General features: G+C 40.3%; 1 long non-coding RNA gene across 1 annotated transcript; it reads right to left on the bottom strand.

Annotated features, from left to right (window-relative positions):
* Window positions 1–3,263: 3,263 nt before the first annotated feature.
* Window positions 3,264–13,605, bottom strand: LOC115459805. Its single transcript, XR_003940333.1, has 2 exons — window positions 13,537–13,605; window positions 3,264–4,143 (listed from the first exon to the last, which is right to left on the bottom strand). It is a non-coding gene; the product is annotated as an uncharacterized LOC115459805 (long non-coding RNA).
* Between the last annotated feature and the right edge of the window lie 1,824 nt (window positions 13,606–15,429).

The raw sequence follows: 15,429 nt of genomic DNA, 5'->3' as shown, positions 1-15,429 counted from the left end.
TCAGGTTGGAGATGAGCTCAGCCTAAAGTGTGCCTTGTGACTCATTGATGATTGCTGATTGACGTTTGTCCTGGCACCTGGGCATTTTGAAACCTTTTCCTCCTCAAAAAAAAAACAAACTAATTTGGTACAAGGAAAGAAGGATCATAAGTCTTTCAGTACAAGTGGTATGATTTTTTTGCAGTTTATTATTGTGATTAACACACAGGATTCTGCAAAGGGGTTTGACGTTGCTAGAAACAATACATAACACATTTTAATAGACAATATAGGGTATAAGTAAAGATGGTACAAATAAGATAGGTAAGATAGAGTAAGAAAATTGCACATGAGGTGTGTGAGACTAGAGAGTTAGTTACTTCTTCCATTTAAGGCCTGGTTGACGAGCCAGTATCAAAGTGTATGGTTTTGTGCTGATAGGAAAGAGAATGGGTGAGCCCAAAATACCACAGCAGCGCCAGTTCACAGCCCTAAAGCAAGTGGGAGGCAGCTATTCTGGTCATTTGGCACATTGTGGTCAAATTTGGGGCCCTAGGCAGTTGCCTAAATCTCTCTATGCTTAAATCAGGACCTGTAGCTGTTTATGTAATGAAACCTGATTAGTGTGTCTGTACAGGAAAACAGATATACAATACACCTAATCCTTGATAATAAAGAGTAACATCTGGTGTACATGGATTTCATTTGAAAAACGCAACCCCCCCCCCCCCCAAGATGGCACTGTGAGGAGCGATGTACCTGGTGGTGCTCTGTTTTTCTCAGTGTTGCTACTCAATCAGGCTCATTGAGCGTAATGGGAAAGAGGAGAGGGAAGATCCGTGAGCCTCCCCCAGCTCCCTCCTCTACACCTCTGACGATGCAGGCAACTCAAGCATTTTCGAATGCCTCAATTAAGGAAAAAAAAAAAAGCTGTTGCAAGACGTTTGGAATATTTAGAAAATCAATCTAAAAGGCTCAATTTGAGAATCTTGAACTTCCCAAAGTCTCTTATTATCTGCTTTTGAAATGTTTAAGAAATATATGGTGGAAGTATTAAATATGCCCTCTGATCAGTATATTCCAAACGTGGGATTTCCAGTGGTTTGGCTGCTCAGCCTAGAGGTGAAGGCGATTTGAATTAACAGCTTTTTTGGAATCTTCTTTGGAGGTTATTACCCAGAGGACTACATTGGTGATGACTTTTACCTTTGAACCGGACTGTAATCTGTATTAAAACTTTCCTTTTGACATATGGAAACTTGTTTATGGGTTAAAAAAATAAGGGAGTTTCCTGACTTGGCAAGAGGAACACAGGCAAGGTGTAAGGCCTTTTTGGCCCTGCGGCCCAGGGTTCAGGCTCTTGGTGCTAGGTATGTGTTACGTATTTCTTGTAATTTTATAAATTACAAGAAAAAACAATTTCAGGTTTTTTTTGAGCCTAAACAATTGGAAGAATTTTGAATGCCAGAGAAGAGGTCCATGTTAAAATGTAGTCCCTAAATGTTCACTGTTAGGAAGTGGCTGAAGTAAATAGGTGGGAGGGACGTACCTCCTGTAAGTATTTTATTTTATTTTTTTTATTTCTTTATCTTGGATTTGATTGCTTCTTATAGTGGATGAAGATCAGAATGTATTATTAAAATATAGATTATCTGTATTTTTCTGAGTTTTCTTTTGTATTCTGGTATTGTGATACTATTTGGATATTGTACATTATTTTAAAAATCAAAGAAAAACAACACAAAACAATGCACAGAAATGAAGAAAGGTGTAAGGAGAATAAAGAAAAAGCTGAATTTAACTCCTTCACTACTTTCAGTAAAACAACCTTTATTTACCATTGTATATTACAAATATGAGCTTAGGGTAGCAATATAAAACCAAGTTTCATTTGAGATACAGACCAGTGCTGTGGCAACAGAACTTCAAAATGAGGCACATTCATCTGTAAATAATTCATATTCCAAAAGGAATGTTAACCATACAAAAATTAACAGAATGGAACACCAGATTACCTATAAGACAAATCTAGTTACCTCCATTAATAAGGGAACAAAAAAGTGAGACAGGTCGAAATGCCAAAGGTAAAGTCTTTGGTTTAAAAAATATATATATAGTGCAAGTGCTTGCAAAATTCTATGTTGGTTTCTGAAACCATGTGTAAAAAAAAATTGTGAGAAACAAGTGCAAGATCAAGCCTTACAAGAATATTAAGCTTAAATATTGAATGTATTAAAAAAAGGTGTGTCAATTTGTTTTGGTCTGTATGAAAGCTGTTTAAAAAAACAAAAACACATACGCACTGAAAAGGGTGGGGGGGACCTAGCAGTCATGAATCTTGACATGAGCATGTGTACGTACATTTTTGACATTCTGACCTTCATTTAAATTATAAAAAGTACAATATGCCATAACTTACTATACTTAAAAATGGAATTTCGAGTTCAATGAGTCATAAACACTCAAATCATGTCACTTGGGAGAACAAAAAGAAAAAAAAAAACAAAACCCCAACCCACAGAACATGCCAACCTAAACTACTACTACTAATGTATGGGCTGAATCTAGTAGGGAAGCTTAAAATGTTGAAAGGCAAAGCCTTTCGGGCGGGCTGTGCGGTGTAACCCGTCTGGCCAAAATGTAAGGCACAGGAAAATTGACGTCTACATGGTCTCCGGACATGTTCAAAGATAAAAGCCTTTTGGAGGGCACTCATAGCTTATCTTCAACAAATACTGGGACATGCTTTGTCTTTTGAGGGTGTCTTGTTTCATATAGCTTCACTTTTGGGATCTTGGGGAAGGGGAGTAAGTTTGTTCTTGGAGAAATCCTTCATTTTAACTGGCTACAAGATACCCCTCCTACATTTTGGACCTGGAGAAGTAGGCTACACGCTTTAATGATTTGGGAAGCCTGGACAGCTCGTCCACATCCAAAAAGGCAGAAAAAATTTCCTTACCATCTGGAACCCATATTTAGCTTCCATCTCCACTATAGCTTAACAAATTTCACAGAATTTAGATTTCTTCATAGCTATATGTTAACGGGGGGGGGGGGGGGGGGGTTAGTAGAGTGGATCTGAGGCCTTAGACCTTTATGTTCACATGGTAGGATCATAGGGGGTTTATAAGATGTTTGGTTGGGTGGATGGGGAAGATATTTCTAACTGAAGGCTTTATCTTGTAGTTGGAATTGTAATCACCTAATCTTACTGTTTGCCTTGATGGTTTATATTGTCTTATTCAGCAAAATTTCAATAAACAGAAACTTTAATAAAGTTTTCCTTGAAAAAGCCCCAAAAAAGTAAAGTTCAAAGGCAGTAACAGTCACATAAACCTAGTCTTCAAAATGAAGCCGTCTTTTTTTCAATGAACTGTAGCACAGTGATTCTGAGTTATCTAGGAGTGCACAGCAATTTACTTGGAAACCGATCAACTCCATTATAAAGACTAACATTATATCCTGAACTCCAAATCTTGGCTGTCACTAACTGTGGCATAGCCAGGGTTGATTTTTTGATAGGGTCCGAGGTTAAGCTTTGTGGACAATGAAACAGTGCAGATGCAGACATCCCCAGTTCTCCTCTAGCTGGCCTACACCACTGCCACTGGCTAGATAGGCCAAAGTGGAAGGACCTTGGCCACCTGTAGCTATGCCCCTGCACCAATGTACAGCTAAACCACTTGCACCCTTCCATACTCCCCCTCCCTCAAGCACTATTTTCTTATTGTCATTTTACACCGAAATCCACAACAAATCAATGTAAGATACAGCCATAAGAACTTATCTGAAATAATAAAATATTGAATTTGTCTTTCAAACACTTTCGAAAAACAAAACATTAGTAGTGGAATGTAAATGTCTAGGTGTTACATAGCAACACAGTTGATATGACTAAATTAGATTTATACTGCAGTCCTTTTCGACAGATCTATAACCATGTCTCAGACACAGCACACATTTCCTAGTTTCAAATGGAAATATAAAACTGTTTTATAGTTCTAACAAACTGCATAGTTTACAGATCATTCAACTCACAAACGAGTAACATTTTATATGATCCTGCAGCAGAAAGACGTGGCATTCCAGAGCTCGCAAATGTGGTGATGTGCACATTTGGTCATTTTGTTTTGTGTGTGTCTTCGAGTTACTGTCTTCAAGTTACTGTAAGAAAGTTACAAGAGTTAGCATATACTCCCACATTATGAAAAATGCATATTAAAAACAAACATCTAGAAGAACCTTGGCAAGAAAACTGTATTGAAAACTGTATACAGTGACAGCAGCATTTGCATCTATGGAAAGAAGAATAAAAGGAAAAAGGTGAAAGGAAGAAAAGTATTAGGGAGGGGGGGGGGGGGACAGAACAGCAATCCAAAAGAGTCAGGAAACACTGCATTATAACACAGGCTTATATATGGTTGTCACATCTCTCAAAAGATACAGCAGACCTAGAAAAGGTACAGAGAAGGGCAACCAAAATGATTAAGGGACTGGAACTTCTCTCATGTGAAAAGCTTAAGAGGTTAGGTGTCTTCAGTTTGGAAAAGAGATGGCTGAGGGAGGGAATATGCTAGAGGTCTACAAAATACTGAGTGGTGCAGAATGGGTAAATGCGAATCGATTGTTCTTTTGAAAAGTAGTAAGACTAGGGGACACTCAATGAAGTTACATGGTAATACTTTAAAAACAAATAGGAATAAATATTTTTTTCACTCAACAAATAGTTAAGCTCTGAAACTCAATAGCAGAGGATGCACTAATAGCAGTTAGCATATCTGGGTTTTAAAAAGATTTAGACAAGTTCCTGAAGGAAAGGTTCATAGTTCGCTATTGAGAGAGAAATGGGGGAAGACACTGCTGTCCCCTGGGATTGGTAGCATGGAATCTTCCGACTGTTGGGGATTGACCACCAACAGTGGACCTGGATTGACAACCTTTGGAACCAGGATACTGGGCTAGATGGACCATCGATCTGCCCCAGCATGGCTATTCTTATGTAAGTAATAAAATACCAACAATAAAGATTTACACTACTCTCCCCTATACACAGATTGCGTTTTTACTAAAAACATCTGGAGGAATACCCAACTTTAAGTATATATTCTTTCTACAGCATCCTGTCAGATCAGTCCAGACTAATGAGTTTTCCCTCTACCAGCAGATGGAGACAGAAGAAAATAGTTCTTATGACTTGCCCCTTAAGAGTATTATGCAGAATAGAATGTTCAGTATTTCCTCAGTCTCCCAAATGGATGGATGACAGGCTAACAGCCCTGCTCCTGATCTGGTTTCTAAATAGTTTAAACTGAACTTTAACTCCCCCTTTTGGGGTTGAGTTTGGGCAGTGCCTACTTGGCTTGTTCTCCTAGATCAGTTTCTCAGCTGTGTTCCGTCTGAATTGAGGTGCCCTGAGCTTGTTCTCCTTACCCAGTAAATCCTGGGGTTCAGTTGAATTGAGGTGCTTTCTTTGGCATAAGCTCCTGTAAAAAAAAAAAAAGCAGCAGTTCTATGGAGCTGAGGTATATCTTGGGGGTCTCTGAGATCCCTACCCCCCCCCCCCAACCAGACCACTGGACTACCAACATCTCCTATGGAAGTCAGCCTGCACTGAGTGAGCCTGTTCTGATTTTATTTCAGTTTAATTCATGCTCTGGTGTTTGTGCCTCTGTTCCTTATTAAGCTCACTAGTATTTGGCTTGACTATTTTTCTCACAGCAGGGATCACTGACAAGAACCTCTGACCTTCATATTTCTATAAGCAGCGAAATGTTCTATGATCCTATCTATAAGCAGCAAATATTTCTTTGACTCTTATGTAGAGGATTAACTACTCCTGTTTCTACACAACATTACATTTTCTTCAGTGTTCCAGACTTAAAATTTTTCCTGCCAAAATTGTTTTTCCCGTTTGTCAGCTGGTGTTTGTTTTTTTCAAGTGTTTCCTGGCTGTTTGATTCACAGTAAGGAACTCCAAACTGCTTTATTTTCCCCCATCACCAGCATTTCTTAGGAATTTTTTGTTGTTTAAATGCGTCCAACTTCTCTTACATAAGCACGCGCCTGTGGAACGCATTGCCACAAGTGGTGGAAAACAACTTATCACCTAAAATTCCGAAAATTATTAAAGACTCACCTATTCGGAAAGGCATATCCGACTGACCCAACCTAAGTGACTCAACCCTGCAACACTTCGCTATCACAGATCGTATTGGACATTGACAAACTCTTTTACCTCACCCCAACTTGATTGAATCTTATCTTCCATATCCCAATATAACATTTTGTACTTATCCCATACCGGAATGGTGAATGCCTTCACAATAAAATGTAAGCCACATTGAGCCTGCAAATATGTGGGAAAATGTGGGATACAAATGTAACAAATAAATAAATAAATCTAGTCAAAGCTGTACAAGGCAACTCTTGGCTGTATTCTACCAAATTTGATGAGTGCACAGTCAACGTGAGTTACTTGTCTGGCTTGCCAAATTCAGGATAGTTGCATTAGTTTTTTCAGTTACGGAATATTGCAGCTGACGAAGTTTGGTAGCCACTGATGATTCAGAGCTGGCCCAATTGCACAGTTTTTCCATTCAACTGTGGTACACCTCCACATATAGTGCACAGTTCTTTCTGTATTTTCCTTGGCTTCTCAGCCCGTGTGTGTGTAGCTGTCCACCTGGGTTGCACAACTTACACCTACTGGCACAGTTGCCCTGTGGCACTGGTATTGCACACTAGCTGCATCCACTGGTACGGCAGCAGTTACTGGTCTAGCTGTCCTGCACTACCTACCTGCATTGCTCTTGCTACCATCACCTCTCTGTAGTTGCAACAGTCACTGTTCGCTTACCTGCAATAACTGGCTTGTTCCACTTTGCAACAAAACGCCAGTACTACTCAGCTTAAGCAGCTGCTTATTCTCTGTGCCTGCAACCACCACATGGGTTGCACAGTACTGTTATTTCATAGATTTGATAACCGCCTGACTATACGGTTGCACAATCAGCTGTAGTGTACAGCTGAAAGAGTCAAATTTCTTTTTTAGCTTCAGCAATCACCTACATGTCTTAGTGTTCCAAGTCAGTTATACGGCGCTGTTCTAGTAGCCAGCAGCGTAGCATGACTGTCACTATGTATGTTCAACTGCTGCAGCAGCAAGTATGGCACCAATTGCATGGCCCAGTTATGGAAGCTGTGTCTATGGCTCAGTTTCAAACCTGCTAAGTGGAGAAAAGACAGCTGAGGGGAGATATGATAGAGGTATATAAAATACTGAGTGAAGTGAAACGGGAAGACGTGAATTGCTTTGAATGTTTTCTAATGCTGCTATATATTTTTTGAGATACAGCGACCAGAACTGCACACAATACTCAAGGTGAGGTGACACCATGGAGCAATATTGAAGCATTATAATATTATTTGTCTTTTTTTTTCTATCCCTTTTCTAATAATTCCTAGCATTCTGTTTGCTTTTTTGGCTGCCGCTACACACTGAACAAAAATGTTTCGGCATACTATCCAAAACGCAAAACAAAAAAAAACCCAGAGTCAACACTCTTATGGTGTGGTCAGTGGTATAGCCAGAAGGCAATTTCTGGGTGGGCACATGCATTTCCCACTCTCCCCTGCATCCCCAAGCCTTTAATTCACTGCAGAACTACCAACTCAAATTTGATTTTCTTAAAACTATTTGTATTTATTTTTCTATACCAAATGAGTATCAAAGTTGCAACCATAATAGATGAGTACACTCAGTGATATATTCCCCATTATACAGCTTTGGTACCCATCCCCTCCCCTTCAGTATAGCCCATATTACACCAGAAGAGCAAAACCAATCAAGATACCCATCAACTAATGTCTAAACAATAAAAAAATAGGTCCATTACATATGACATCTGAAAAATAGAATCTCAAAGGAGCTACATTCAAGTGCTTTGATACCATGTCAGAAAGGGCTTTCAATTTTATCAAAAGCTGTGGATCAACCTTGTCTCTGAGCCATCAGTTTGCTCAAGTAATATGCAAACCACAAAGCACTTCGTAACCTAGGCTGCCGAGGTAGGGTCATTGATTTCCAGCATTTAACCACCTCGTGTCAAATAACTGATATGCAAGGGAATAACACTTTCAACATGTCTTGTGATATAGAGGTAGGTGGGACATGTAACAAAACAAAGCAGGATCTGCCACAATGGAGATTGAAAACATTTGTGAAACAGCATGGCACAAGTAACCCAAAACTGTCTAATATTAGGACACTCCCATCGAATATGAAAGTAGGTGCCCACCCCACCACAGCCTCTCCAGCATATTATATATATATATTATTTTATTTTGTGTGTGTGTGTGTAATCAAGGGAGATCGATACCATCTATACAGGAACTTTACCCCATTCTCCATTGGATCAGAGAAAGGTGAAAGGTGTGTTTTATTTGTTCACTTGTTGCACATGGTTGTTTGTACAGAGGGGTGAGGGGGGGTCGTCAAGACTGTCAATACAAAAAAAATCTTGCATTTGAACATAACAAAAAGGGTCAGACCTCATTCTCTATTGCAGATGATAATGCTGTGCCATTGAAGAAATCCCACTTGTGTAGCCACCTTTGGATTTCATTTGATCTTGAAATGACCCACCCTAGGAAACAAATACATGTTTGCAAATTTACTATATCTAGCTTTATTATGTTCTTCCACTGGTCAAATGTTCTGTTAAGACATGCAAAAGGGGGCACTATGTACCTCTCTGAGAACTATAGTAGTACAGTATGTTCATGCTATGAATAGATGACCAGGCATTTCAACGTGGGCACCTTCTCTACTGTACAAGCTGATGCACCTCTAAGTGAAAAAAACAAAACAAAAAACAGTATCTGGCCAGAAGAAAGGCAGAAACCTATAATAATAAAAAGAGGTACTGAGAAAATGACTTGTCTGTTGGGCAATAATTTGATCAACTGGGAAGCAGAATTATAGCAGCAGTTGAGCTTAGTGTGGGTTGAGGATGAGAAGGCCTAACATTATAGGTTGGACTGTTCTACTTTCAAGTTATCAGCCTATCCAACAACCAAAGCATGGAGACAAACTAGGTAAACTGGCATTTGGAGAAAAAAAATGACAGCTTTGAAAAAAAAAAATATATGGTTTAAATAGGAGTTTCCTTGTACATGACCATTACTTCCAATCCTTTACTTTCACAAAGTTCTTCCTTTACCTCCAAATTAAAAATAAATGATACCTTAACATTAAGTGTTGGGATACAAACCCATACAACTGCACACCATAATCAAAGGCCTATAATGCTTATCTCAAAGAGCAAACTTATAGTTTGGAGGTTTAAAAAAAACCCATAGGTATCATCCAAACTCAAAATACCACCTATTGTTTTCAACCAACACACATACTTTCACCTAGAAATACTTCATCCGTCTCTCCCAAAAGTACTTCAAGACCTCAGCAGTTTGGAGACAAAAACAATGGAGCCCACCCTAACACCCATAAAAACCAAGCAGGAAACAAAACTTGTACAACTCCCTGATTTAGTAATCTAAGGGTTTTTTCTGGAAGTTCCTTTCTCCTATCAAGGAACTTGTGCAGCAGAATTCAGTCAAACATATCAAAAACAACTATTTTCATAGCAATTATGAAGTCTGTTTAGCACTGTTGGCCCAATATTCAAGGGCTCTTATTCAAATAAATGCTACTGACTGGGACATTCCCTTGATTTAATTATTACTATTTGTTACATTTGTAACCCACATTTTCCCACATATTTAAGTGACATTATCTGGATAAAGCAACTGAAAATCATTTTTTTTCTGTGGACAGAGCAAGGGCAGTTCCTGCCATTATCTGGTTAGTGCACTGAATATCTAGATAAAGTTAGGATAGCTTTTTTTTATTGTCCTAACTTACCAGTTGGCTATGTGGATAGCAAACTCAAGATCACCGCTGTTTGGATAGTGACCTTTTGCAGAAACATAAAGCTAAGTATTGAAATTAATACAATTCTTAAAATGAAAAAAAGATGAAAATGAAAACATATTAGCTTTGGGAAGTTTTTAAAGCCTATGATTGACACCCACAGGTGTATGAGGCTTTTTCTGAGGCTTTTTCATCCAATTTATATTGGACTATGCGAATATTTCTATGTTTGATCTTATATTTATTAGGATTTATCACCTTTTTGAAAGAATTCACTCAAGGCGGTGTACAGTAAGAATAAATTAAACAAATTCGAATAACAATACTAAGTATGGCATAGTATACTACTTACAATGTCAACACAATATGTAATAGAACATTTTAATAGCCAGCTTAGAGTATAAGCAAAGATAGAACATATAGAGAGGTAAGAGAGTAAGAGGTGTTAGAAAATAAGGTGATTAATTTTAAAAAGTTACACATGAGGTCAGAGAGATGAATAAATGTTATCTCAGCTTAGGGCAGGAGTGGATAAACAGTGTGTTTGTGTGTGTATGTACAGACAGTCTTGTGTTAAGCGCAGCCTTACAGGGAGTGCCTTCTACAGTGTGGGGGCTACTCCGGAGAAGTAAAGTCAGGGGTGTGCTGGTAAATTTTTAACAACGGGCTCTCTGTCCGGGCATAGCCGGCCCTGAAAAAAAAATTTTTTATTTTTTTTTTGGGGGGGGGGGGGGGGGGAAATACATGCCTCTCTCTCTCCCCTCCCTTGTGCGGGCACACTAGGCATACCTTTGCCGAGCCCCACCAGCCAATAAATGGACTGCCACCATTCTCTGCTGCTTGTTTCTGGCTCTGAGCAGCATGATGGAACCTTCTTGCACTTGCAAGAAAAGTCTCAGCCTGATGCTCAGAGTCAGAAACAGGGAGCAGGAGCAGCAGCAGTCTATTTACTTGGCTGGTGGGGCCAGCATCACTGCCAGCAATGTAAAGAGAATTCAGGAGGTGGCCCAAGCCCACATTTTGGGAGTCAGTTGTTAAAGTAGCCATGGGGAGGCCTACTTTAACAACCGGCTCCCAAAATTCTTAAAAACTTAACACAGCTCTCGCGAGCCCGTGAGAGCCTGCTCCAGCACACCACTGAGTAAAGTCATTAGTAAGGGAGAGGTATCTACAATGAAGCCAGTTACTAAGGGAGTGCCACAAGGCTTTGCACTTTCTGCCTTATTATTTAACATCTATATGGCTTAATTCGGTAAAGTTTTCAGGAATTTGAAGGTACAGTACAGGATCTATGCTGATTAGATATGCTTTTTTTTTTCCAGTTCAAGGAGTATACACAGGATTGATTGAACGATTGAGTGACTGTATGTTTGCAGTACAGAAATGGATGGGTTTGAATAAATTAGTTTTAAATTTTGGTAAAACTGAATTGATATTTGTAGGAAAGGATGCAGCTCTTCTACAATGTCGGTCTATGAAGTTGGGTGATTCTGTGTTACCAGTATAGAAATGTATGCGTGTGTTGGGCATTATTTTGGACCCTTTACTGTCCATGAAGGAACAGTATTGTAGGTGATTAAGTCAGCTTTTTTCAGCTTAATTTGTTAAAACATACAAATAACTAAATAGAACAAGCAAACTCTGTTGTCCAGATAACCTTTTAATAAGTGGAGGAAAAGACTTCAGAAACTCTACAACAGCTGGTCCAACTTATAACAGGACCGCTAATTGCTCTGCTCTGCGTGGCCAATTATTCAACTCACGCTGGCAAGAATCCTCATCAGTCCAAATCCTCTAACTCACTAGCACTAGCAGTAATATATTTTTACATTTTCACATTTTTTCCCAATTTTTTATACATGCTGTGCAGTGTATAAGTAGAAAAAATACTTAGCTGTGGCTGTGCTGGAATGGTAACGAATGTCCGCATCCAACAGCGAGCCCCTGTTTCGCTCAACGCTTCTAAGGGGCCGGACCTTACATCTTTTCACAGCACCTTCCACAAGCCACCAGCTCGCTGTTGGGTGCGGACATTCGCTACCATTCCAGCACAGCCACAGCTAAGTATTTTTTCTACTTATACACTGCACAGCATGTATAAAAAATTGGGAAAAAATGTGAAAATGTAAAAATATTACTGCTAGTGCTAGTGAGTTAGAGGATTTGGACTGATGAGGATTCTTGCCAGCGTGAGTTGAATAATTGGCCACGCAGAGCAGAGCAATTAGCGGTCCTGTTATAAGTTGGACCAGCTGTTGTAGAGTTTCTGAAGTCTTTTCCTCTACTTATTAAAAGGTTACCTGGACAACAGAGATAGTTTGCTTGTTCTATTTAGTTATTTGTATGTTTAAACAAAGACAAGCACCAAGACTATAGCTTAATTTGTTAGCAAAGTTATGACCTATGTTGTCACATTGTGATTTTCCATCTGTGGTACAAGGTTTAGCGATATCACGTATTGATTTCTTCAATGTATTGTATTTGAGTTTGTCAAAATCAAAGATTCAAGCACTGCAGGTGATACAAAATGCCTCTGCCTGATTGTTGGCAGTTGTGTCTAGGTTTGAGCATGTATCTCCAATCTTACACTCTTGGTTGCCAGTTCACACTCTGGTACAGTACAAGGTGGTACAATTGGTACATCAAGCACTGTACTCTGATCATGCTCCTCCATACCTTAAAAGATGTACTTCAGGAATATCGACCTGTTCAATCCTTGCAGTCTGAAAATTTGAAGTTTTTGATGAATGATAAATTGTAAACTGTGATATAGGCTAACACAAGGAACTCTGCATTCTCAGTAGTGGGCCTGCAAATCTGGAACAAGCTACCAGGTTACGTGAGACTATGTGGTAGTAGGACTCATTCAGTAAGTTGCTAAAGACATATTTGTTTGAACATGGATGGGATTGATCTTGTCTGTTACCTTTTTTGAATATTGTATACTCTGGTGCCTGTTATTGTCTTATGTTTTTTTATTATGTATATTGATTATCTGCCAAGTTGTAGGCAGTCTAGAAAGTTTTAAATAAATAAGGCTCACTAGCGGGTATCACATCATGTAATGACTTCTGGAGACAGTGTGGTTAGGGATACCCCTTGGGAGGACCTTAGTGTCCTTGGAGATGTGTAGAGGGTCATCCTATTCAAGTACTCAGGGTCATTTCCTTTAAGGTATATAACTGAACATTGTTGAAGTGAAGGTTATCTGACTGGTTATATGTTTGCACTGACTTCACATTGTTCACAACTCATTTGAAGTATTTACAGTGCACATTGTTGCATCCAGAATGCAACAAACCCAAACCAACCAATATACTTTAACTTCATCCAAGTGCATAGGAGCCAACTTTTCAAAATTATTGGGGGTGCTAAGCCCAATGGAAATAACCCCTCCCTGGACACATACAAGGAATTTTCTCAATATTGGGGGTGCTCAAGCACCCACAGCACCCACAGAGTCGGCTCCAATGTCCAAGTGTTTAATCATCATGTTTAAGTCCCCATACCTAACTTCTCAAATCAGCTCACTATTGGCTGGTTTATCTACTTCCACTAGGTCACAGATGGATGGACATGATCTCTACATGGGGGGGGGGGGGGGGAATAGATGAATGTATACTTACTACTGCAAATCCAGTGTCTGTACCCCCTGAACCCACATGTGCAGTATGTACAAAGTTCATTGGTTCTCCAATCATATTTCTGTCTATCCTTCGACGTCTTTTCTGTAAGACAGAAAATTATGCGAGGTTATCTGAACCATGTACTGTTCAACATGAATTAGGTTCAGTAAATACTTATATATTATCTAGCCACATCTACAGAATTTGAGACAAAATGCTATCTCCCAAGTTCTTCAGTTGTAAATTGGAAAAAATGAGTTATATGAAATAACAATTAATCTACAGAGGAGGAAGTGACGTCAGCTCCTGGAGATGGCTGCTTAGCTAAAGAGCTCTGTCAGCTCCGAGGCGAAATTAAGAGATTCCCCACTCAAATCGAAGAGACCTGTCTTCAGATAACAAGATCGCAAGCGGAATGGCGGCGAAGAAGAAGCTGGCCAAATTAAAATTCGCCTCTGAGGCACCGAAGCCGAGCGGGAGTGCAGGAGCGCGAACAATGACACGAGGCTCCAAAATGGCGGCCGAGGAATACGAGTCGGATCCGGACCCCGAGGAGAATGGGGCAAGTGACACAGAAATTTGCAAACAGGACTTTGTAAGGTGGTTTAAAGAAATAAAAACAGAAATGGTAACAACGAGGCGCAGCCTACACTCAGCAGTTGCGGAGTTGCGAGAGGAAATGAAAGAGATTGGTAACCGGCTGGCAGAGGCGGAGGAAAAGACTGAAGCTGTGTCAGCAGAGGTTCGGGACCTGCGGAAATCTCTAAAATCGGAACAGCAATCTAAGCTAGAGATAGAGATGGTGATGGAAGACTTGGAGAATCGCTCACGGAGGTGCAATTTGAGATTCAAGGGGGTGCCGGAGGAAGATCAATTCAAAGATGCAGCCCAGACGGTAAAGGATTTATGTGCCTTCTTATTACAGCAAGACACCGGCTCCGAAGAAGAAGCAAGGGGGAGCCGGTGGAAATCGAGAGGGCCCATAGGAGCTTGGGGCCACAACGAGGTGGAATGCCGAGAGACATAATAGCTTGCTTTCACAAGTTCACTGTGAAGGAAGAGGTGTGGCGGAAAGCGAGAAATATGGGAGAAATAGAATGGAAATCAGGGAAAATCAAAGTGTTCCAGGATTTGGCAAAGAAAACATTACAACGGAGGAGAGATTTTAAAGAAGTCACGACATACCTCCAGAAGGCTGGCCTGAGATACCGGTGGTTGCATCCATTTGGAATACAAATTACTGTCGGTAACAGCACTCGCAGACTACAATCCCACTTGGGGGCATGGAAACTTCTACGCGATATGGGGTGTTCAGATTTGCCGAGAGAGGTGGAGGAAGCACAACTGCAGAAGCAGAATAGCCCGGCTCGAAAGGAGCGAAATGGATGGCAGACGGTTACCAGACAGAAGGAATATCGATCACAGTCTGTGGGGCGTTCGGAACTTGAAAATGAAGATGGGACTTGAAGAAAGTCAAGTACAGACTTCTTGGTTTGAACTTTGGTCTGAAGACAGACAAGCGGGGTGACCTGCAGGTTGTTATGTAATGTTATATGACGGGATGGAGATGCAGGGGGAAAGGAAATGTTGGGGAATGCTGATGACTGAGTTTATGGTTAATGAGCGGTCCTCTGGGGAGGGCTCACTTCCTGAGGGGCAAAACTGGCAGACGGGGGTGATGGCCAGTTGAGGGACAGGCCCGTGATTGGGAGGAGGGGGGGAGGGGACCAGGGGGGGGGGAGGGGGCTAAGGGTGGGGTCATGGAATATAAATGGTTTGAACAGCCCTAATAAGAGGAGCGTGATTTTTAGAGAACTGTGCAGAATGAACTGGGACATAGTCTTCCTACAAGAAACTCACATTAGGCCGCAGGATACACATTTGATACTCAAC

Source organism: Microcaecilia unicolor, chromosome 1 (assembly GCF_901765095.1).
Source record: "Microcaecilia unicolor chromosome 1, aMicUni1.1, whole genome shotgun sequence".
In the NCBI taxonomy this organism is placed as follows: Eukaryota; Metazoa; Chordata; class Amphibia; order Gymnophiona; family Siphonopidae; genus Microcaecilia; species Microcaecilia unicolor.
Note: the sequence above shows the minus strand (reverse complement) of the source record. Positions and strands in the feature narration are given on the sequence as shown.